The sequence below is a fragment of the Heloderma suspectum genome, chromosome 3 (genome assembly GCF_057233095.1).
Source record: "Heloderma suspectum isolate Gila_16-S chromosome 3, 16-S_ref, whole genome shotgun sequence".
Lineage (NCBI taxonomy): Eukaryota > Metazoa > Chordata > Lepidosauria > Squamata > Helodermatidae > Heloderma > Heloderma suspectum.
The window spans coordinates 253,068,168-253,090,814 of NC_139460.1; the positions used below are offsets into that span (position 1 = coordinate 253,068,168).

At 41.0% G+C, this 22,647-nt stretch overlaps 1 protein-coding gene across 47 annotated transcripts in view; it reads right to left on the bottom strand.

Annotated features, from left to right (window-relative positions):
- Positions 1–22,647, bottom strand: part of ADD3 (adducin 3) — a 196,205-nt gene that overhangs the window by 154,070 nt on the left and 19,488 nt on the right. For 14 of the 47 annotated variants that reach the window (XM_084846328.1, XM_084846322.1, XM_084846301.1 and 11 more), the window contains exon 2: positions 12,370–12,454. The exons of the other annotated variants lie outside the window; for them this stretch is intronic. The gene's annotated coding sequence lies outside the window, so the exon portion shown is untranslated. The remainder of the gene's footprint in view (positions 1–12,369; positions 12,455–22,647) is intronic. 47 annotated transcript variants of the gene reach the window in all.

Genomic DNA, 22,647 nt, shown 5'->3' on the forward strand with positions numbered 1-22,647 from the left:
CAACAGAATCATCCCACTCCTGTTCCCCTGCAACTGGTATTGAGAAGCATGAAACCTCAGATACTGGAAATATAACCATCATGACTAGTAGCCATTGATAGCCTTATTCTCCATGAATTTGTCTAATTCCCCTTTAACGCTGTCCAAGCTGGTGGCCATCATTACATCTTGTGGTACCTAATTCTACAATTTAACTATGTGCTGTGTTCCTTTTGTCTGTCCTGAATCTCCCACCATAGATCTTCATTGGATGATCCCATGTTCCACTATTATGAGAGGGAGAAAAAGTTCTCCCTATCCACTTTCTCCGTATCACACATAATTTGATACACCTCAGTCATGTCCCCTCCTTACTTGTCTTTTTTCTAAGCTAAAAAGCCCCAAATGTTGTAACTTTTTCTCATAAGGGTATTGGTCCAGCCCCTTGATCACTTTGGTTGCCCACTTTTGCATCTTGTCCAGAGTACAATATCCATTTTGAGGTGTACCACTGAACAAGATGCAGGTGATCAGAACTGAACACAGTATTCCAACTATGGCTTTAATATAGATTTTTATGAAGGCATTATAATACTGGCAGTTTTATTTTCAATTCTTTTCCTAATGAGCCCCAATAAACCATTGCCTTTTTCACAACCACATGCTGGGTTGACATTTCCACTGAGATATCCACTACAACCCCAAGTTTCCTTTCCTGGTCAGTCACAACCAGCTCAAACCCCAGCAGTGTGTATATAGTTAGGAATTTTTTTGTTCCAATGTGCATCACTTTACACTTGCTTGCATTGAATCACATTTGCCATTTTAATGCTCACTCCTACAGTTTGGAGCGATCCCGTTGCAGCTTTTCACTATGTCTTTCATTTTAACCACCATAAATAATTTGGTTTGTCAGTAAACTTGGGCACCTCACTGCTTACCCCCCTAAGCACCTCAGGGGTAACCCCCCCAGCATTACCCCCCTCCAGCATTTTCTAGAAAACCCACTAATTATACATACTTCCCAATATGCTCAGGAAGAATAATAAATTAGTTTCTACACGTGGAGAACAGTATTAATCAGTCTAACCTTGTATTTGTATTTTTCATCTATTATATACAGACAAAGTATATATGGACAAAACGTCAAATGAACAGAAAGCCACGTTAGTGCTGAGAAGAAACAGAATAAAGGCAGGATGATCTGTTTGTGTTCTGTGGTAAGTTAGGAATTGCATATACACACATGAACCTGACTAGGCAAACTGTCTACACCATGTCATTTGGCCCTAGAATGGATAGTATGGTCCACTGTCTGCCAAGAAACTCAATCTGCCACCATCACACTAGAATGCATGAAGACCCTCACTGCAGCATGGTGTCATGTGGCCTAACAGTCAGAGCAAGCTGTTCATCTATGATATTTCTTAAATGAATATTAAAATGCAAACTCTCACCTCAACTTATAGTTTGCTCAAAGCCATGCTATGGCTTTGTTGACACTTGTGTGCTCCTGTATAATCTGACCCTCCTTCAAATTCTGCTTGCTTCATTCTTGTACAATAATACTGAATTATTAAAAATACTCTCCTAGATCCTGGACATCTTGACTCTCCTGCTTAGCTTCAACAACTAAATATGAAGCTAAGAGATATTCCAAACTCAAAGCTAACAGTACCAATACAAAGCCTGCCAGCACCTACCAAACAAATCTCTGTATCATGGCTGGTTCCAAACATATGGAACATATACTTACATGCATTATCATGTATGGATTCACAGATTATTATGTGTTAAGGCTTTATCCATACTAGCTGTAAATATTTGTTCTCCTGAGACCAGCCATGTCTGGTTTACAATGCTGACCTGCCAGCTGGATGAAGTTGCAAATGACTGCAAAACAGTCACCACTCCCAGGAAAAGCTAATACTTGGCTGGCTAGGTATCTTATGAGTCACTGTGAAGAATTATATTGTCCATTTTGTATATCACATAGAAGACAGCAAACAATTTTAATGGCAAATTTGCTTAATCAGACACTTTAGTGACTGACTAGTAAAATAAAAGGTAGTTTTAAATAAGCCTCCACAGAATAATTTATTCACCTGCCCATCATCTATTTAATTACCAAACTAAAAACTCCTGAAATTCTCCAGTTTGAATCAACACTGAAAAAACAGATTACTATTTTCATCATTTAGAAATGCTTTATAAACTTAATATTTTTTGCTGCATAACTTGAGCTAACATTTGAGTGATTATTATTAACAAATTAGCCAGACATGTGTTACTTGTATGGTTTATGTTCTTTCCTTGTGACCTTTAGATTTCAACCTTAGGCTAGTTAGGGCAAAATCCTATGTGAGTTTAGACAGAAAAAGTCCTACAACAAGTTGTAGAACTTTTTTCTGTCTAAACATGCATAGGATTGCACCCTTAAGAATTCTAAGATGAAAAACTCCTGAATAAACTTAAAACAGGATAGGTGTGGGGCTATAATGAGTGTGTAATATGGTGAGTCTTCAGTATAACTATTCCAACAAAATAAAGATGTGTGTCATATAGTTTGATCTTTTTTGTGATACACAAAAAAGTTAAGATGACACAGAAAGTGTAACCAGATGTCTCTGGCAGACAGTGATTTAAAAGAGGATTGATTTCTAGGAGAATTACTATGAAATGTGGTCTACCTCTCGTGAGCAATGTTTAAGAAACAGGCATTCTTAATAAAATCCTTCTGCTTTTATAGTAACTTTAATTCTCTAACATCAGTGTCCTGAAGTTTTTAAAAAATGTCTTACGATAATCAGTCAAACACTAAAATAAAACAAGGAATGACATTAGTGCAACATGTTCTTTCCCATTTCTTAGGAGTTAACACCTTGCCAGCTAGGCTGTCAATGTCCAACCTCTACTACTTCCCCCACAAACTGAAATCCTCCACCTTCTATTCTGCTAATACTTACAAAGTAAGGGATTATCAAATTGCCAAACTCCTCCTTCAAGATTCCACAACCCACCTTGGTGCTTGGCCCCATAGGGCAGTATCCAATGGTGACATTCCGCAAACACAAACAGTGCTAGTGGAGCTCAGCTTGCCCATCACACTTGCGCAACCAGTTGCACGAGCAGTTGCAATGGGTGCAAGCAGTTATGTAACCAGTTACACAAACGGAATGTGCAACCGGTTGCACAATGGGTGCAAAGACGTTGCATAACAGGTTGACCAATGGGAATGCACAACGTGTTGCCTAATGCCTTGCCCAACGGGTTGCACAGAAGTTATGCAAAGCTGCTTGTGCAAAAGTAAATTTAGTTGGATTCTTCTCCCGCAGTTGGATACTGCCCATAGCAACCCAGTTGCTGGACTGGGATTCCCATAGTTCAGACTGAGAGGCTAAGTACACATTATGGGCAAACATTCTTATTGGAGCCCCCAGCTACTTTTTCACACCTCTAAAAAGTAGCTTTAGAGGGATGTGATTGAGAGCAGAGGAGTTGCACGAGGGAAAAAGGCACGTGACCTTTTCCCCGCCTGCTGCTTCCCTGCTTTAATTGTGCCCCCAAATGGATTTCCCCTGCATGGGTTCAAATGTCTGTTTGGTCCCACAGAGGAACAAACCATAAGGAGGATAATTTAAAGGGGGAGGAAGCAGGCTGGGAAATGGTTGTGCCTCCTCCGGACATACTCCTCTGCTTTCAATCCCACCTTTGGCTGCAAAGATACTAAGCTTGGACTCCCAATCTGACCTGTAATTCCACTTGCCATTATTGCTTTTGTCTCCAAGGGACTCCTTTTGCAGCCAAATCATGAGCAACAGAGTTCTCAGGTATGCCCCAAATCAAAGTCTTATGTAGAAGATTAACATGCCTCTGACTGTATATACGTATATACACTCTCACTATGAATTCAAGCTGTCATTAATTTGCACAGTAAATTGTTGCTTACCTATACATCCCATAAGCTCAGTTGAATGTCTTTTTCTAACTAACCATACTGTTCTAATAAACTACTAGAGCCAATTCACACACTAATTTCTGGGATTCTGTTTCTGCCACAGCAACTTTCATGATCTTGGAAGCTCCCAAAAGGTTCCTTAAAAGTTGCAGCAGAATTCTATGAAATCATACATTGCATCAGCACTGCATATATTTTGGGAGATGGTTACTCTCCCAGAGAACCCATCCTCTGTTCACTTGCATGCTTTGAGCCCCCCCCACCCCAATTGCTCCAGCATCTTGCTACGCCATCCTCTCTTTTTGTCCTCTGTCATTGGCCCCTCTCTGCCTATTGTGACTGTGTCCTGGTACAATACTTATTAACTGAAACCTTCCTTCACCTTGGGAAGGGCTTAGTTGAGTGCATACATTAGTTACACTTCCTCCTCTCTCATTACCCCAAGTTATGAGAAACATTTTGAAGTCTGGGAGGGAAGTATCAGCTTTCCATACATTTGCTCCAATGCAATACAGGCTCAAATTGCTTTTTCCCCAATAGCAACTATAAAGGGGAAAAATAATATGCATACTCATAGCACTATATAAAACACAGGGCAGCGGTAAGCTAACTGCATGCACAGTACTGTACCCTAACCTGGAGGCAAAGTTTACTCACCATTTCTATTAAGTCAAGTCTATGCTACACCACTAATGCAAGATGAAATAAGCAGCAGAAAGTTACGTATGAATCAGCTCTAAAAATGTTCACTAGTATCTGAAAAAATTCTGTTGTACTATTTTTCCTATTAAGTTCACATGAAGAGTTTGGTAAATAAAGTCTTGAAAGCACATATATGAATATTGTCCCAAATATCTTAAAACACAATCAGAGAAATGTATGTACATCATATAGATGAAACGTCACGTTGTGGATCACACATTAAGAGGGATTTAAGTTTAACCTACAATTGATTGCTTTTATCATATTTGATACTTTGGCACTTAAATATTTAACAGTACTTCTTAAACTGAAAGTAGGGTACTTCCAAATTAGATTAAACTAGTTAAATGCTTAATTTTAAAGTGACTTTTATTACTGAGGTTGCTGCATTGGCACAGTATTTACTTCCATTAAATTGATTTAAGATAATTGTAGCTATGTCAGCAAATTGCCATGACGACATCCTCTGATCTAGCAATTAAAATAAAACACAATTATGGTTTTTCAGTGTTTTAAGAATAGGGTTACTTACTAAAAGCATGTTGCAGAAACTTTACTCTTTCATTTAAAAAATCCTCAATCATCACAATATATTACTTACATTTAAATTGCTGTTCATAATAATAAGAGAACTATTAAACAACGGAAAAAATGAGCTGGAAGATAGTAAATTTAATAATGAAAAATGATAAATACTATTCTGACCCTCTTAGCCTCTGTACCTAAAAGTTTCACAGTACAATGGTAGTTATATTATTATTAATCCTTGCCTAGTCCACTATACAGATGAGAAGCCGAGGCAGAACACAAACTTGGGAATTAACCCTATTGGACACAGTGAAAGTTACTTTGAGTAAATATGCACAGGACTGCACTGCAATGCGAAGAAAGTAACATTTTACCCCTTACTAAAGTCAAGAGAGATTTGCCACTGATATAACTGAAGTCTAAGCTGGAAGACTTTAAGTTACTTAGGAGGTTGGGATAGTTGTCTAATAGCCACTTCTGTAATCAATTATTGAAATACACTATAATCAGTTTTCAGGCAGCAGAATAGAGTGATGATACAACAGAAGCCAACTGTGGTGTGATGACCAGAAGCTTTAATACTGAATCTATACAAAGAGGTAAGCAAAAGAGAGATGAGGGCAACAGCAGAATACAAAACGGGATGCAATACAGGATTTAAGACAATGGTCCAAAGTTAAAAAGACAGCAAGGGTAAGACGGCACCGGAAACGTGCAACCATGTCTAAGGAGCCAGCTGCAAAACCCTCGAACTGCTTGGACAGTTCATTATTATATCCTTGTGTCCCGATTCATAAAATGACAGAAGAAAGTTTATGCCCAAGAACAGTGGTGGGCAGAAAGTAGAACTCCAGTTGTTCTGGACTTCAACTCCCAGCGTTCCTGACCAGTGGCCATGCTGGCAGAGCTTCCCTGAGGAATTGGTTTCTTTCTGACCCAACAGATACTTACATTATAAGAATTCAAGGACCTTTTGCGCAATGTCAAAGAAGACACTTGTGGTAGAGTCAACAAGGTTGCATATATTTGAAATCATCTTTAGCTCATTGAGCCAGCATAGCTAAGGAACACCACTTTCTACTATATACTACACAACTTGTATCACGTGTGACCCATCTTTTTTATTCCCCCAGTGTAATCATTCCGGCTCTTATTTACAGATGAGTGAACTAAAGGGTACTGTCTAAGAGATAACGTCACTTGGGCATCCTGTCCGATTGAGCCAGAGAAGAAGATTTACATCTCCTGCCCAATTTCAACTATCATACTCCACGGGGTTAGCACAGTAAAGTAAGGCTATTACCAGCTGAATAACAGTTACCCAAAGGTAGAGTTATAAAAAACACAAAACACAGTAAAGTGGTACCATATGCTTCTCTAGAATGTAGCTTTTCTTATTGTCCAGAACAAATTATATTGGGGGGGGGGGAGATGAAGATTCTGACATAGGAACACATAACACTTCACTAGGTGCCCATTGCCAAAAAATAAATGTTCCATTGTCTGCTCAGGACATCTGATTCAACATAAAAATTAGGCCATAAGAGGAAATGATACAATGCTTATGTGTGAGTTAGACAGCAAGGCTGGAACTGGCTGCTATTGGTCTAGCAACTTCTCTTAAACACCTATGCTGATTCAGTTTGAAATTATACTTAGAGAAGAAAAAAAAGTGAATGCCTGAAAATAAATTATTGAAAACATCATTTGTAGCCAAATATGCCATTGCTTGCTTCAATTATGTAGAATCATTGTATTCAACTACTAGATACCTCTTAATCAGACCAATGTTTCCAGCTGACTGAAGATGCCTTTATATTGGAAACCCCCCAAAGAGTCATAAATTAATGGCAAGTGCCTTAAGTGCATACAATGTGTGGGTGACACCAATAAGTACAGATTTGGCTCAAAGAAGCTTAATAAATTAATGCCAAGCATTCAATTTGCAATGGGAAGAGTAGGGGTAGGGAAATCAAGTTTATAGGCTCTATAAATCCATACTTAAGTGGAAAAGGATTCTTCATAAATTGAAAGAGACCACAGATGTTACTTAAATGAAGCATTCAGAGACAGAGACCTCCAGTCACATTTCTTGGTAGATAACGATAGTCTAAAGCAGAACCTTCATAGGAGTTACTTAACATTTAAGGATGTCCTACCACCTGCTCCTCAATTCTGAAATGAGAGGAACGTTACCAAAAGCACTGAGCAACTTAAGAGTTCCTGCAGTTCTGTGCAAAGGTGTTTTGAAGGGAAAGATACTCCCTTTTAAAGTAACTATTCTACCAATTTTAAAAATCCACATTTTCTCATTTGGAAGAGCATTCAAACAAAATAAAGTATTTTTTCTTTATTTGCTTTATGAAAGACTAATTTTACTAATACTTTGTGGCTCATGCAAAAGTACTATTACACTACCCAAGACATCAGTTTTAAAACAAGTGTCCACTATAGTCCATGAATATTTACTATAGCAGTAATCTAATAAATTATGAAAGGCTCAATTACACACATAATCATTCCTACTATACTATACACATCTCTGAACATACAGGGTGGCACACAAAAGCCTCAGCACTTCATGACCAGATTGGAGCTCAGCCTGGAGCTGAGGAGGAAAGTGTAGGATTTTCCCAGCAGTTGTACTGTGAGTGCCTCTGAAGCACAGCAAAACTTCAGGAACAATAATCTGCCCCTCCCCCAACTCCAGCCCTCAGCAGGAGAGCTGTGTATAGAAGGGTTTCAATCTTTAACTGGAAGATTTAAACAGTGGGACTGTTTGAAGGCACTCTTGCTTATTTTTGAAGGCATTTTTACTCTGGTGTACTGCGCTTGAGAATGAAAGAGAAAATATTAAAAATATCAAAATATAACACTTCCTGCAGTATCTTGAAAAGGCAATATACTGAACCACTGATAATATCCCAGTTAATTTAAGCAGTTGCACAGAAACTTAAAAGCCAGATAATTCATCAAGAATCTTAGTGTAGGGCCCCAAAATCCAAAATTATCCCAGCTTAACATAATTTTTAATCTTTTAGACATTTTTATGGACAGACTACAAGGAATCAATATCCAACATTTTGCAGGGTTTCTCCAATTGTCTATCACAATGTTAACAAGTAGGGCTTACAATATCGGCTTCAAACACTATATTCTCATTATCAACTATTCCTTGGCTGCTCAGAAACAATCTGTCACGATAGTTTGGTGTGATATAAAAATATGTCAGTTCCACACACCCATTGGTGAAAGCTCTTCAATGCAACTCTGTGACCTTCCATTGCAATGAAATATCCGCCCCAGAACTTGGCTTTGTCAACATTCCCATGGCTGCATTCAATCAAGTAACCATAGCAAAGTCTTGATAATTTAGTAAAGCGTCCAGACTTCTTTAAAGAGTTCAATTTCAGAGGAAAACAATGGATGTAAAAGCTCAAGTAAGCTCTCTAAAACCAAGTACAGCAACTATTACCTTCCAGTTGTACACAATTCAAGGAAAGCTCTACAAAAGCCGTAATGAACGAAAAACCTTAAAAAGAGCGTTTGTATAAAGTGTAGGGAATGAGTTACATTATGAAGTAACTTTTTTTAAGGTACTACGGTAATTTTTCTTTTACTTCCTTTTAAGAACACATATTAAAAGAAGAAAATCAGCTTCCTCAACCTGGTGCCCTCCAGATGTGTTGGACTACAACTCCTACCATCCCCAGCCAGCATCACCAATGACCCCGTTGGGTGGTGATGATGAAAGTTGTAGTCCAACACATCTGGGGGGCATCAGATTGGGGAAGATTGCACTAGAGATTCCATTCATAGTCATTTGATAAAGCCACATTTAAAATCTATTAGTAATTAATTTATCGAAGCAACCCTCTTCTGAAAGTGTGTTTGCTGCTGATGGCACTGTGGGTAAACATTATTATCCATACCCCTTAAATTCAAGCAATATACTAAATTTTTTTCCATACAAAATATTTTCTCTGGGTGGATACTTGATGTGGCCAAGAAATCAAACCTCATTTGAATGTAAACAGTTTGCCAGTCAAAATCTACACATTTAGTTTAAACAATATGAATTATAACAGTTCCTATTGAGGGAGCACACAAACAAGTGAGTGGTCCCCCAAATTATGTTGCTACTATTTTCTACTTTCTTAAATTATAAGCTATACTTCAAACTCACCGGAAGGAAAACTGAAGGCTCACCTGTGTATACATTAAGCATCACTGTTCATTTTAATTGGGCATTTATAAATTACAAATTCAAATCAAATCATGATTTTGGCATACTTCACCTAATGAAATTAAACATGTCCTTTAAAAAAATTCACCTAGTGCCAAAAACAGTAAAAATAGAAGTATATACTACTGATAATATAATGCAGCACAGAACATAAGATAGTCTTCAGTCTCTTACTTTCAGAAATAAAATGATCTGTTATCCTAAGCTGTATGTAAAGAGCACAGCAAGCTCTTGTTTTCCAAGACAGCACTGTTTTTATAACACTCAATATTTAAAGCGAAGCCTACTCGCCTTCTTTACACAACATCACAAACCTATACACGTCTATTCAGAAGTAACGCCAATCAAGTTCACAGGGCTTACTTAATCAAGGTGAGTGGGTATAGGATTGCAGCCTAAAGAATTAAACTGGAAAGGTTACTAGCAAGTCAGAAATCATAATGCAATATAAGTTCTTTGCAAGAGATGTTATTACCTCCCCTATTGGCTAGGCTAGGCTACTGGTTTTCCGCTGATGGGTTATAGTTTGACCTAAGATGGTACAGGGGTGGCAAAAGCAGCAATTCTGCCATACAAACGTATAGTAATTAAGAAGTGGGCCTCTGAAGGCATAATTTGATTAAAAGTGGGTCCTGAGTCTGAAAAGATTGAAGACTATTGCATAGGTATACAATCTGGAGGGTCATGCCTGCTTTTCTCCCAAGTTTTCCTAACCCTGTCCTTGTTCCCACCCACCCCACACTTCTGGTTACCTTCAATCAACTCATGCTGCCTTCGCCATTATAAACTTTTTCTTCCATTTTTATTTACTTGCCCTCTTCTCAGCTGTCTGTCTCCCTGCCACGTCCTAGATCAACTTCCAATCTACAAATGTTCCCCCACAAGACTGCCTTAGCCATATCTGTTTTCATCTCCCATTATAGTAAGTACCACAATGTAACATAGAGCATCACAGATTCATCTGTTCCATGGTGCTTGTTGCCAGCTACCCTACTTTACCCACATCACCTTTATCAAGCGTCTCTGCTTTTTTATCACTTTTGCTTTGTCCACCATATTTACATTGCAAGCACTCTCACGTAAACCTAACACACTCCTGATTTCACAACAAAAAGTAAATCTTTGAAGAAAATGTTTTTAATTGTTTAAAAAAACCACCAAAACATAATCAGAATAGCTCAGCTGCAGTCCTATCCAAACTACATTATGATGACAGCATGCATTATGGTATGCCTTGCTATCACAAGTGGGTGTGGCAAAAAGTGCCAAAGCTAAACTAAGAGCCAAATATGTTACATGGAAGATCTGTGCCTGAATCTCCCAACATTTCCTTTTTAAATAAAAAACAGGCACAGGGCCCTGCTAATTTGGTTGGATAAGTGACACTGGGGAAGGCCATGCTCCCCTGGCTGCTGTACAAGAACATGTAATATTTGACCCCATGAGGCAAACAGTAGCTTAGGGTGAGGATGATGCTGAAAGTTTCAACCATGGATTTCCTGTACAGCATGTAATTGGATCCTAGGCTAGGTACAGCAAGCTAATGATTTGGATTTGTAAATATGAAAGACCCTTACATTGGTTGATAGTCTTAGGGTGCAATCCTATCTGGATAGTCACCAGCCTCCAAAATCAGAGATTGCTGACTATCCTATGCAGGCTGACTGAAGCACAGAGGGGATCCTCTCCTCCGTGCCCTGGTCACCCTACATTTTTGCCTAAATGTCACTGATTTCACCCATCTAGGCGCTGCTTCAAGGAGGAGGAAGGAAGGGGCCTGAAGACCCAATAGGAAGCTGTGTAAAGCAGTCTCTTCCCTTCACCGGGACCACCCCATTTTCCTTGTCTCCGCAGTCTGTTCTTGAGCACGGAGACGTAGCTGGCATGGAGAGAACTGCACCAGCTACAAGGGGGAAGGGGTAAGGACCTCGGTTTCTAGGAACCAAGGTCGGAGCCCTGGCTCCAACCTTGGTTCCCTGAAACCAAACAATCCTATGGCCCTCTAGACAGTGTTGAATGGGCCACAGGATTGCTCCCTCCCCTCCATAGATTTTGCTCTCAAGTTCTGGAGAAGTCTTCTCCCATCTAACACGTCATGTCATGCATGTTTCCCAGTAATCAACTTTTCAGTGGAATGTTTTTCAATCTACAGGTCAGAAACTATTGCTTTGCAAGACCAGATGTTACCGTACAATAGCTTCAATTTACTAAAACAGGAACTGACCTTCAGAAGGTTACATATCTCTCAATAACTGAAATTAAGTTTCCTTGCTTATTTACACAAAGCAGCATTCTTCTTGCTGTTCTTTTTATTTCTATATGTAGGTCAAAAGCACGCCTGCTCTTTAGCCTTGAGAAAGAAGTGGGGACTGGAAGAGTAAAATACGTACACAAAAATAACCAAAGAGTCAAGCTGCATTGTAATCATGCCATGGTTTTGCCCTCATTTGACTCTCCCTATAATCCTCTTATGACTCTCACTTATTCTGTCATGGTGAATTTTGTTTACGTGGCCTTGCAGCAGGAAAAACACAGTCCTATATTTTTTCTGTTAGACAAAATTAGGTACTACATTTTAAATAAATCAAATATTAAAAGCATCAAGTAAAACTGGTTTTATTTTTTTTTTTCAATTAGACTTATTTCTACCTCACCCCCATGTTGCTACACAATAATTTGTGTACCTCTCCATGCTTTCACTCTGGCATTTCGAATGTCGTCACAGATTCAAATGTGAAATTATGCAATTATTCTCCATTTTTATTTTAAAACCAGTAACCAATCCTGAGGGTTTGGGACGGTTAACAAGAGTTTAATGTAGAATGTAATATACTGAAATCATACAATTGCCACAATGCCATTGCTTAAGCCCGTCTGATTTCAATGGGACTTGCATGCTTTTACCATGATTATGACCTATAACTAAAATGAAACAAATGATAACCTATATACTTACTTGTTCTCTCCAGTTTAATGGTGAGCAGCAGAAGACAGCTGACACCGAACTGTTTTGTTAATTCTTCTAAAAGGTATTGCAGCCTCTGCAAGTTTGAAGGGAAATGGTGAGGCAGCATAACATGAATGCATGAATAGTAATTCATGCCTCACACACAAATTCAAGATAGCATCCCACAACTGGGCATGGGAGACAAGGGATCTTGTTCATATAACATAATTTACTGGGATGTGGGGAGAAGAGACAAGAATTAAGGCTACAGCAGGGATGCACAGCTACAATAAACCATCAAACTCCACAGATTCTGGGAAACAGAGCCAGCAATGTTTTTCAGTGAGATCATAATGATCCCTTGTATGACAACATTGCAAATACACGGGGTTGCAGTTTCCAGGAAAAACACTTGGCTAATAGCACAATACATATTAGGTGATGGAGGCTTGGATAGATGAACCCTACTTTTGTGGTGGGTATATGTCCCAAATAAGTGAGGGGGTGGCAAAACGGAGGAGGCCTGGTAATTAAAATGGATTCCAGGCTGCAGGAAAATGGATCCAAGGGGCACATGTGTTGCTCATCATAGTACTTGATTATTATGTCAAGAAAGCATGAGTAATTGCTTCCATACTCTTTAACTCTCAGACATTATGTAGTCAATTGCCATGGCATGTACACTACAGCCTCCTATTAAGCAGCATGTGATTGCAGAAAATGTTCTTTGTCCAATGAGAAGGCCAGCTTAATGACTCTGAGAGAACTAAGCGATTCTTTTATAGTCAGCAGGTTTTCTAGGCTCTTTAGAATAAGGAGCTCTTGAACAGCCACCTGTTCTTTTTAGCTTATAAGAAAATTACATTCTGGGTGCATCAAAATGACTAAGATAGTAGCTTCCTCCGTGATTGGGTTCGGACGACACCTGCAGCTCATTGTGGGGCATGGGGCTGCATGTGCAACCCCTGCTCGGGAGTTGTTGTATCGTGCAAACCTGGCAAGTGAGGGCTGTTTAACCCTTGCATAACCCATGCTTGCCAGGCTCACATAACACAACAACCCCTGAGCAAGGATTGCATATTAAAAATGGAAGCTGTATGCGCCCTGCACGCACCGGAGCTGTCATGTTTATTTACAACTTTTATACTACCTCCACATCTAGACAGATTCCAGAGTGGTGAACAACAAGTGATAAAATGAACAAAAAAGAAAAAAGAAATGTGATATTGAGATTATTCTTTAAAAAACAGAGTGCCAATAAAACTGAGGCTAGTTAACCAAGGAAGGCTTCTTGGAAAAGAGCTGTTTTCAGGAGGCACTAAAAATAACACAGTGTTGGCGCCTGCCTGACCTCCAGAGGCAGGGAGTTCCATAGGATGGGAGCCACCACACTGAAGGTTCTTCTCTGGGTGCACTCCAGTCGGGCCATAGGTCCATGTGAAACCACCAGGAGCATACCTGATGACCTTAGTGATCAGGTAGGTTGGTAAGGGAGAGGGAGCTCTCTCAGTTATCCTACTCCCGAGCTGTTTAGGGCTTTGTACACTAGTACCAAAACCTTAAATCTGGCCCGGTAGCAAATAGGCAGCCAGTGCAGTTCCCTCAGCAAAGGAGTTGCCCCTTTTCAGCATGCAGCTCCCAATAACAGCCGAGCTGCTATGTTCTGCACTAACTCCAGCTTTCAGAGCAGCCTTAAGGGCAGCCCCACATAGAGTGCATTGCAGTAATACAGTCTTAAGGTTACTAGTGCCTGCCACTTTGGCCAAGCTATCTGTGTCCAGGAGAGGCCGAAGCTGGTAAAAGTCACTCCAATCCGCCATGGCCACTTGGGCCTCCAGCAACACTGATGGTTCTAGGAATACCCCCAGACTATGAACCTGATCTTTCAGAGAGAGAGTGCAGCCCCATCTAGAACAGGCAATAAGCCTATGTCCTGGACCAGGAAACCATTCACCCACAGGGATTCCATCTTGTCAGGATTCAGTTTCAGTTTACTGGCCCTCATCCACCCCATTAATGCATCTAGGCACTGATCCAGGACTTGCACAGCTTTACCTGATTCAGATGCCTCAGGGAGATAGAGCTGTGTGTCATCAGCATACTGATAGCACTTGGCTCCAAGACTCCTAATGACTGCTCCCAGTGGCTTCATATAGATGTTAAATAACACTGTGGACAGGATGGTACCCTCCGGAACCCCATAACTCAATTGCCAAGGGGCCGAGGAATGGTCACCCAATGTTACTCTCTGAAATCGGCCCCGTAGGTAGGACCGGAACCACTGTAGCACAGTGCCTCCAATACCCATCCCATGGAGTCAATCCTGGAGAATACCATGGTTGATGATATCAAAACAGCCCCAACAAATTCTTACAGAACCAGAATTTCACACAGCATCTTTTAATTTCTAAGATCTGAACATAAATATCTCAGATCTAAGTGAGCTAATTCACTGTTCATTTGGTCAACTGCCTACCAAGTTGTCATGACCCTGATGGAGGAATCCTCCACAGACGAGGAGCTAGAGCTCCCAGAAACAGACAGTGCCACGGAGCCACCCATGTCAGAAGATCTAGGGGAGCCTGGACCCTCACAGGAGGTCACCACTAGTCCATCCCTGTAGGAGAAGGGAGTTCCACCTTTGAGACAGATGCTGGGCAACCACCTAGCCCTCGAGAGCGTCGCCAGCTCAAGAGGCAGGCCAATAGGCAGACCTGAGAAGGAGTGCTCAATTACAAAAGAGGATTCCTCAGGAACAAGGCCTTTTCCCTGAGTAGGACTTTTTCCAGAGGGCCTGTAACGCACTGCACCTGAGCCCTGGGTGGGGCTCAAAAAGCTCTGGCTATATAAACCTTCTGCCAACAAAGGTCCATCTAATCAAAGCTATGGTTTTCCAAGTAGTAATGTATGGCTGTGAGAGCTGGACTATAAGGAAGGCTGAGCGCCGAAAAATCAATGCTTTCGAACTGTGGTGCTGGAGAAGACTCTTACGAGTCCCCTGGACTGCAAGGAGGTCAAATCAGTCAATCCTAAAGGAAATCAACCCTGAGTGCTCATTGGAAGGACAGATACTGAAGCTGAAGCTCAAATATTTTGGCCACCTAATGCGAAGAGAAAACTCCCTGGAAAAGACCCTGATGCTGGGAAAGACTGAAGGCAAAAGGAGAAGGGGACGGCAGAGGATGAGATGGCTAGATAGCATCACCGATGCAATGAATATGAACTTGAGCACGCTCCGGGAGAGAGTGCAGGACAGGAAGGCCTGGCGTGCTACGGTCCATGGGGTCACGAAGAGTCGGACACGACTGAACGACTGAAAAACAACAACAATATAAACCTTCAGTTTTAGCCTAACCAGCACTGGAACAATGTTGTTCATTAGCTCATGCGCCTTGCTTTCTAGATCTTACCTTGTGATTGACCTTCTGTGTTACTGACCTTTGGACTCCCGTTTGACTCTGCTTCTGGACTGTGCATGGTAACTTACGGCTTAACTGTGCTTTGACCTTTGCTTGTATCTGAACCACTCCTGCCTTTGCCTGATCCCATACTAGACTGGAACTTTTGTGCATGACCACCTGCCTGCTTTGTTGCCTTGCCTTTTGGATTGCCCTATAATTTGCTCTAACACCGAGTCTGATTCAGCCATAGCAGGACACAAATACAGATTCTCACTACTCCTAAGATTCTTCTCCAAGTAACCAAAGTTCATTTACATTTAAGTATCAAATGTACCTTGCTGAGAAAGGCAGACAATCACTTCATCAATTAGGACAATAATGTCTCTAACAGGCACTTCATTTAGTTGCAATATGTTCTGAAATATAGCAGCTTATTACAGTTCCCACAGTAGTAGCATTTTCTTAGCCTTTATCAGTACACAAAGAATAATGCAATTTCCTCTCAGTAGTTTTCAACTCTGCTGCTCATACTAGCTTGCTCTTCACCACTATAGTGGTGAATCATGTTTCCCAACTAGGGGAACATACTACAGTGGCAACTTTAATTGCAGGTTCCCCAGCCCTGCTGTAAATGTTTTATCTCCACCAGCTTCCAATCTAATCAAGCCTAATGATATGCCTACTGAATTGACTTGTAAGAGCCCTAGAGTGGTGAAAGGCGCAATATAGGAGTGAAACCCACTCTTAAGGCAATACAGTGAATATCTGCCATTCATTAACATCCAATAAGGTTAGGACCCCATACCTAAAAGGTGCATGCAACACCCTTTTTCATCCCAGATACATTTTTGCACTCACTGCCTATGGTGAGAGGAAATAACACCCCACTAGCTTTGTATATTTCATCTTTGTTCCTCTTGTTTTAGTAAAAACCCTTGCTTGGAAAACAGATTTTAAGAAGGGTCTCCCAACTAAATTTGATGTCGCCCCACCTATTTTTATACTGGTTTTGTGAGGTATTCTGGAGAGCCTGTGTCTTGGCATTGTCCTTGTTCCCCATGGAACAGCGCCCTTCCTCCATCATAGCCTTCTGTCCAGAGAGATCCATACCACATACAGTTCAAGAACCAAGCAAGAGCTTAGTAATTTCCAGAGGGATAGCCATGTTAGTCCGTTGCAGCACAAACAAGAGTCTTGTGGCACCTTAAAAGTTAACCAAGTTATTTTGGCATATGTTTTCATTATCACTGTCCACTTCATCAGATGCACGAAGTGTTAAGCTCAAATTGGCACTTCCCTCTGACATCTCTTGCCTACCCCACCATCCTAGCATGTGAATATAAATCTGTCGATTTGAGGTTAATACTCCTTGCACCTGATAAAGTGACAGAGTCCATGAAAGCTTATGCCAGAATAAATTTAAGCCTTTAAGGTGCTACAAGACTCTTTGTTGTATTTCCAAGGTCTTAGTGGTGCACATATTCCTCTTATCACAGCCTTTTCTCTGAATGTTTGGAGATCTAGTAATGGATGTCACTAACTTCAATTTTACTAAGTTATCAGAGCATAAGGTAGATCTGGGAGGAATCTCTCTCTCCTCTGAGCCTTGGTACAGACAGCAGCATCCCAATTAACAGTGAACCTTTGAGAGAAAGTACACTAAAACCACATTTTTGGAAGAGGTAATATTTGTTCTCTTTATTCTCCTTTCCAATTCTGTTTCTCTTCGTACTTACTTAGCTTGCTAAGAGGCTACCAGGGCCACCTTGGGCAAGGTATTTACATTTTGGATCCTCTCTTTAAGCTGGCTTTCCTTCTGTCCATCTCATTTCCTTCCCTCTTTCTTATTCAGTGATAGTGGTAACTCCTTATCAGACTTCCTACAATACTTGTCCTGTGCCCTCTGTCTGTATATCCCAAACACTTGCCTACATTGTTTTAACCCAATAGTTGTTGATTTAGTTTTTAAATGCTACATATAGTTTACTATTTTTATAATAAATCATGTATTCAGGTTCCCTAAACAATCATTTGTGTTTCTTTGCTAATTTCCCCTTCTTCCATGGCACACTATGACTCTAAATTAAAGATCCCAACATGTGTCTCTTGGGTGTCTGTGTGTAGCATTATACAGTTTGACAAGAATGCACGGTAACAAGTGCTAGGGTAGATGTTTGTGCCTTCTCTCTTTTCTGGTGTTAAGACTATAATAGGACTTTTGCCATATGTGACTGCTGCCAAAAACAGTCTCCCATCTTCATTGTTCACAGTGAGACAAGACATGTTCAAAGTCATTGCTGCCTCTGCCATTAGAGCAGCTGTACTGCTTTATATGAGACAGCAGGCATGAGCTTGGGCTCCTGTTGCTTTAGCTGAGAAGAATAGCTTGATAAGAGGGACCAGGAACTAGGGCAGTTGCACAGGAAATGAAGGAAGGAACTTATTGGTGTATGGGAAAGCCTATGGCCCCATGTAGTTGGTACTACAAGTTGTCCTCTTTTTCATGGGTATCTTTTTAAGTGTCCTTATTGTTAACTCTCCTGAACCTGTTCTTTATAGAGTCAAGGAGTATCTCAGATACTGAAATAACACAGGAAAGTCAGACTGTTACCTGAATTTAGCCTTCATTTCGCCAACTACAAAAGCACTTCACAAAAAGAGGTGCTCCATTCCCATTCATCCAACATTCAAACATTAGGAGTCTAACACAAAATATTTCCAAAATCATATTAACCGGTACACTTTTAATTAAAAGGCTATGAAGAAGAGTAAAAAAAACTGTCCTTGAGGCTTTGATTATGTAATTACAATAAACTTAAAATCAGACTGGGAACAGAGAACCTCAGGCCACGGAGAGGACTGGAAATGGACAAGTCGGGGCAAGGAAAGCACTTGTTTTTTTCATTTTCTCTTTTTTCCTTTTGCCTCTTCCCTCCTTCCCCTATTCTCTTCTTTGTCCCTCTTTTCATTGGTTTCTGCTGCTCATGTTCCTTTTAAATTTCTTTTTTTGCTTTCCTCTAATTACTCTCCCATCCCCCTCTTCTACATCTCCCTCCCTTTTTTCTTCCTCACCGCCATTCCCTTCTAGTCTTTCTCTGTTTCTTCCTTTTTTTCTTCACAGCCCAAGAAGTTCTTTTTTCTTCACAGTGTCTCCCCTCCTCAAGAGGTATAGTGAGGTTAGGGTTAGTGATAGGACACACCTGTGCATGTTTGAGAGAGAGGGGAGCAGGCAAATGCAAAAGAGGAGTGTTCCTGCACCTTGGGTAGAAGAGGGAAATTTAGCAGGTGTAGCTTGTCATGCAAGGTACATTAGCTGAAATTCTCTGCTCTATTAAGCCCTGTCCCCTTTTACACCTGATCACCCTAGACAGAAATGGTGGTAGATGGGATATGCAGAACAATCCTATGTATGTCTACTCCCATGTACATATACATAAGACTGCAGCCTTGTACTCAGTTTAGTTACTTATCTGAGTCTCACCAATTTGCCTTCTGGAAAACGGGTATTCTGTGTATATGTAGGGTCATATGTTGCTTGGCATTTCGGGTTTCTACCTATCTTCTGCCTTGTACTTAACCATGGCAACCATTCTGTGACCAGCCAAGCCCCCTACAATAGCCATTTTGTGATGACACCCACAACAGTTTTTCAAAGTTCTAATTGTATCCACAGGCCCAAAAGGGTAAGGGAACCCTGTATAAAACAGGATTACACAAGTGGAGTCCTGCAACTCAGTGTTGCAATGTGAAATAGTTTTGTTTAGTGTTCCAACATTAACTCCATTCTACCCCTACTTGTGTTTTCCTCCCCGCCCCCTCCCCATCTATCAGTTAGCTCAGTCCTCATCCGGCACAGGTTTTTTCCCCCTTCTCCAGATTTTTTTTTGCAGGGGTAGACACATTTGTGCCCACTTTCAACTACACTAAAATCTTGGGTTTCTCCAGTGATTTGTAAGGGGAATTCTCACTTCCTTCCCTGGGGGCATTTTAAAATAGCTTGTGTGTGTGAACCAGTAAATGACCTACCTAGACAATGAAATAGTTCTCTTTATATCTAGAGGTTTCTTTCCCCTCCTCCCTTTCTAGCCACTCCAGTCCATTACCCCTCCCACATGGTTATCAAGTTCTCTTCCTGTTCAACATATGCCACTGAGTCCTTGTGGACCTCTTCACATTAGAGTTTTTCCTCAAGTATTTTTAGGCATCCGCAGACCTTGGGGTTACCCCAAGTCTGCTGCTGCTTTCCTCTTGCGCAAGGGTAGTGCCATTTTCACTACGCTCTATGAGCACAGAAAGACTTGAATTAGAAAAAGAGGGAATGATTATATAAACATTATAAACAACTCCCGCTACCAGCTATATAGACCAGATAATGGCATCATGATGCATGAAAGAGGCCAAACCCAGCTCTCACAAAGCCCCTGGCATATGCAGAAAAATCAGGGCAGGGGTGAGTTTGAACTCCCACTTTGCAATAGATTTTGCCCATAGATCTACAATCACGCTCGCTACTGGTGAACTCATTTGTTATTTTTGTGACATCCCCTGGGACCTGTCAGATCTCACACTGAGCCCTGAAGAGGCTCAGACAGTCTTACCGCTTTCTGAACCTCTCTAAGGTTTACCAGAAGTTAGAGTAATTTCCAGCACCACCCCTTCTTCAAGCTGCAACGTGTGAAGGAATGGTTCTGATTTGTACTGAGCTGCCAAGAGGTGCAAAGCAATGAGATGGCTCAAAATACTTGCTGGGTTAAGCTACAGTACCTCCAACATAAAGTGTAATGAAGGAGGTTGAACTTCTTTCAGCCCAAGGGCTGAATTCAGAAAAGCCGGGGGGGGGGGCAAAGGTGGGGCCGAAGGAAGACCATATTTTAGCTTAAAGTTCTTACTGACAGCAACTAAACCTTAGGAGAGGCATTTCAACATTTTAGAATGGGGAGAAAACTGCAGAAAAGCCAGAAAACCACCAAGAGAAAGGGGCATGGCCATCTGAGGAAGCCCAGTTTGGGAACCCAGGAGGGCCAGATTTGGCCCCCGAGCCTGAGGTTCTGCATCCCTGGTGAAACATCACAGGCAAGATTACGTCCTTCTCCTCAGAGGAGGATGTACAGTTGGTGGCCGCTGTAATTTGGGCACTATACCAAGGCCCAACAAAATGTGTAGACACCTGCATTGTCCAAAGCAAAATGAAAACAAAGACGGATCCTTCACCTCCTCAGAGTTCTCTGCACATGCTAACTCAGGTGAGGGTTCAGTAACGACTATACATTACATATAGTTTAGGCACTGAGTACAATCCATCAAGTAAACCAAAGCACACAGAATTTCATTCCACAGAGAGCAGAACAATGGCAAACAGGCACAGGCACATGTGAATTATGACACTTGGATATGAAAATACCATGGGTCAGCAATTTTATTCCCTCAAGTTTCAAAATACGAGTTAATGATTAACAGTTTATGAGAACTGCATGCATGTTAGTATAGCAACCCTAATTCCAAAATGAAGCAGAAAAGCTCGTGATTGAGGTGTGTATGTATATATAAGGGATGTATGCTTAAGAACCACATGCCCACAAATGATGTGCCTGGTATGCCTATAAATGACACGTTAACTGACAACCATTAACATTCAAAAAGGAGCTCATGAGTTTTATTTTAAGCTTTACAACTTGAATTTGACAGTGTATTACATAAAAGTCAACCATTTCTCCCTCTGATCAAAAGGTACTTATAAACACTGGGGAAGAAAAGCCATATGCATTTCTGTCTACAGTTAACTTATTAAAGAAAATTAGGGGTGCAATCCTATGTGTTTAGACAGAAAAAAAGTCCTACAACGCCCAGCATTTCTCAGCTAGCATGGCTGGCTGGGGAATGCTGGGAGTAGTAGGATTTTTTTCTATCTAAATATGCACAGGATTGCATCTTAAGTTACACTGCTTTTAAGTCAGAATTTTCCATGAGAAACTTTTCTAACAGCAAGAAGACACTTTGTCATGCTGGCAGTTCAGTTCTATAGATACCTATGCCCCATGATACAGTAGCTGGTCAAATCCATGTTGCTCCTGCAGTGCTGCCAGGCAGATGTGAAGACTAGCATAGCTTTAAGAAACCCCTGCCTGTCACTGAAAAGTTAATTTCAAACAGCAGATCACATTAGATACCGTATATCTGGGTCTCCAATATGATGCTCATGGGCACCAATGTACCCAGATACTGCTCTCTTGATGAAAGGGTCCCAGCCTTTCCTAATTTTTTTTTTTTTTTAAGTTTAACTAGGAGGCTGGCATGATGCAAAATGAAATCAGCTTCCAGCACCATCTTTATTTCCAAGAATGCCTCTGGGCTCAATGAGGACCCCAGAGGCATTCTTGGGAGGGGGGGGGGACAAAAGCTGGGAGTGGCAGGAAGCACTCTGGAGGAGTAGACAAGGGTGGGAAGCAAGGAGGGCTGCTTTGTCTATGCTGTGTGTGTGCACGCGCGCACACACACACATGCTTGATTGTATACATACGTTCATGTAATGTGTTTTGCCCAAGAGGTGTGTGTGTGTGGTTGCATATGTATTTTGTATGGGCTTTTTTGGTTTGGGCATGTGTTTTGACGTGCATTTTGTGTTTCTGTAAGCATCACCAGTTTGCCTCCTGTGAAATGGGTATGTTGTGGTGTTTTGAGAGGGGAAATATATGATTTAGCATTTGGGACTCAGACCACACCTCTGTCTTGTACTCAGTTTCTTGTCTCTGAGCCTCTTCAGTCTGCCTTCTGTGAAATGAGTGCTGGAGCAGAAAACTGGGTTCAAAGCCCACCTCTTCCTTGTACTTAGGTTCTTGGTCAAGTTAAGTTCTTTTAGCTTGCTTTCTGGGAAATGGGGTTTTTGTGT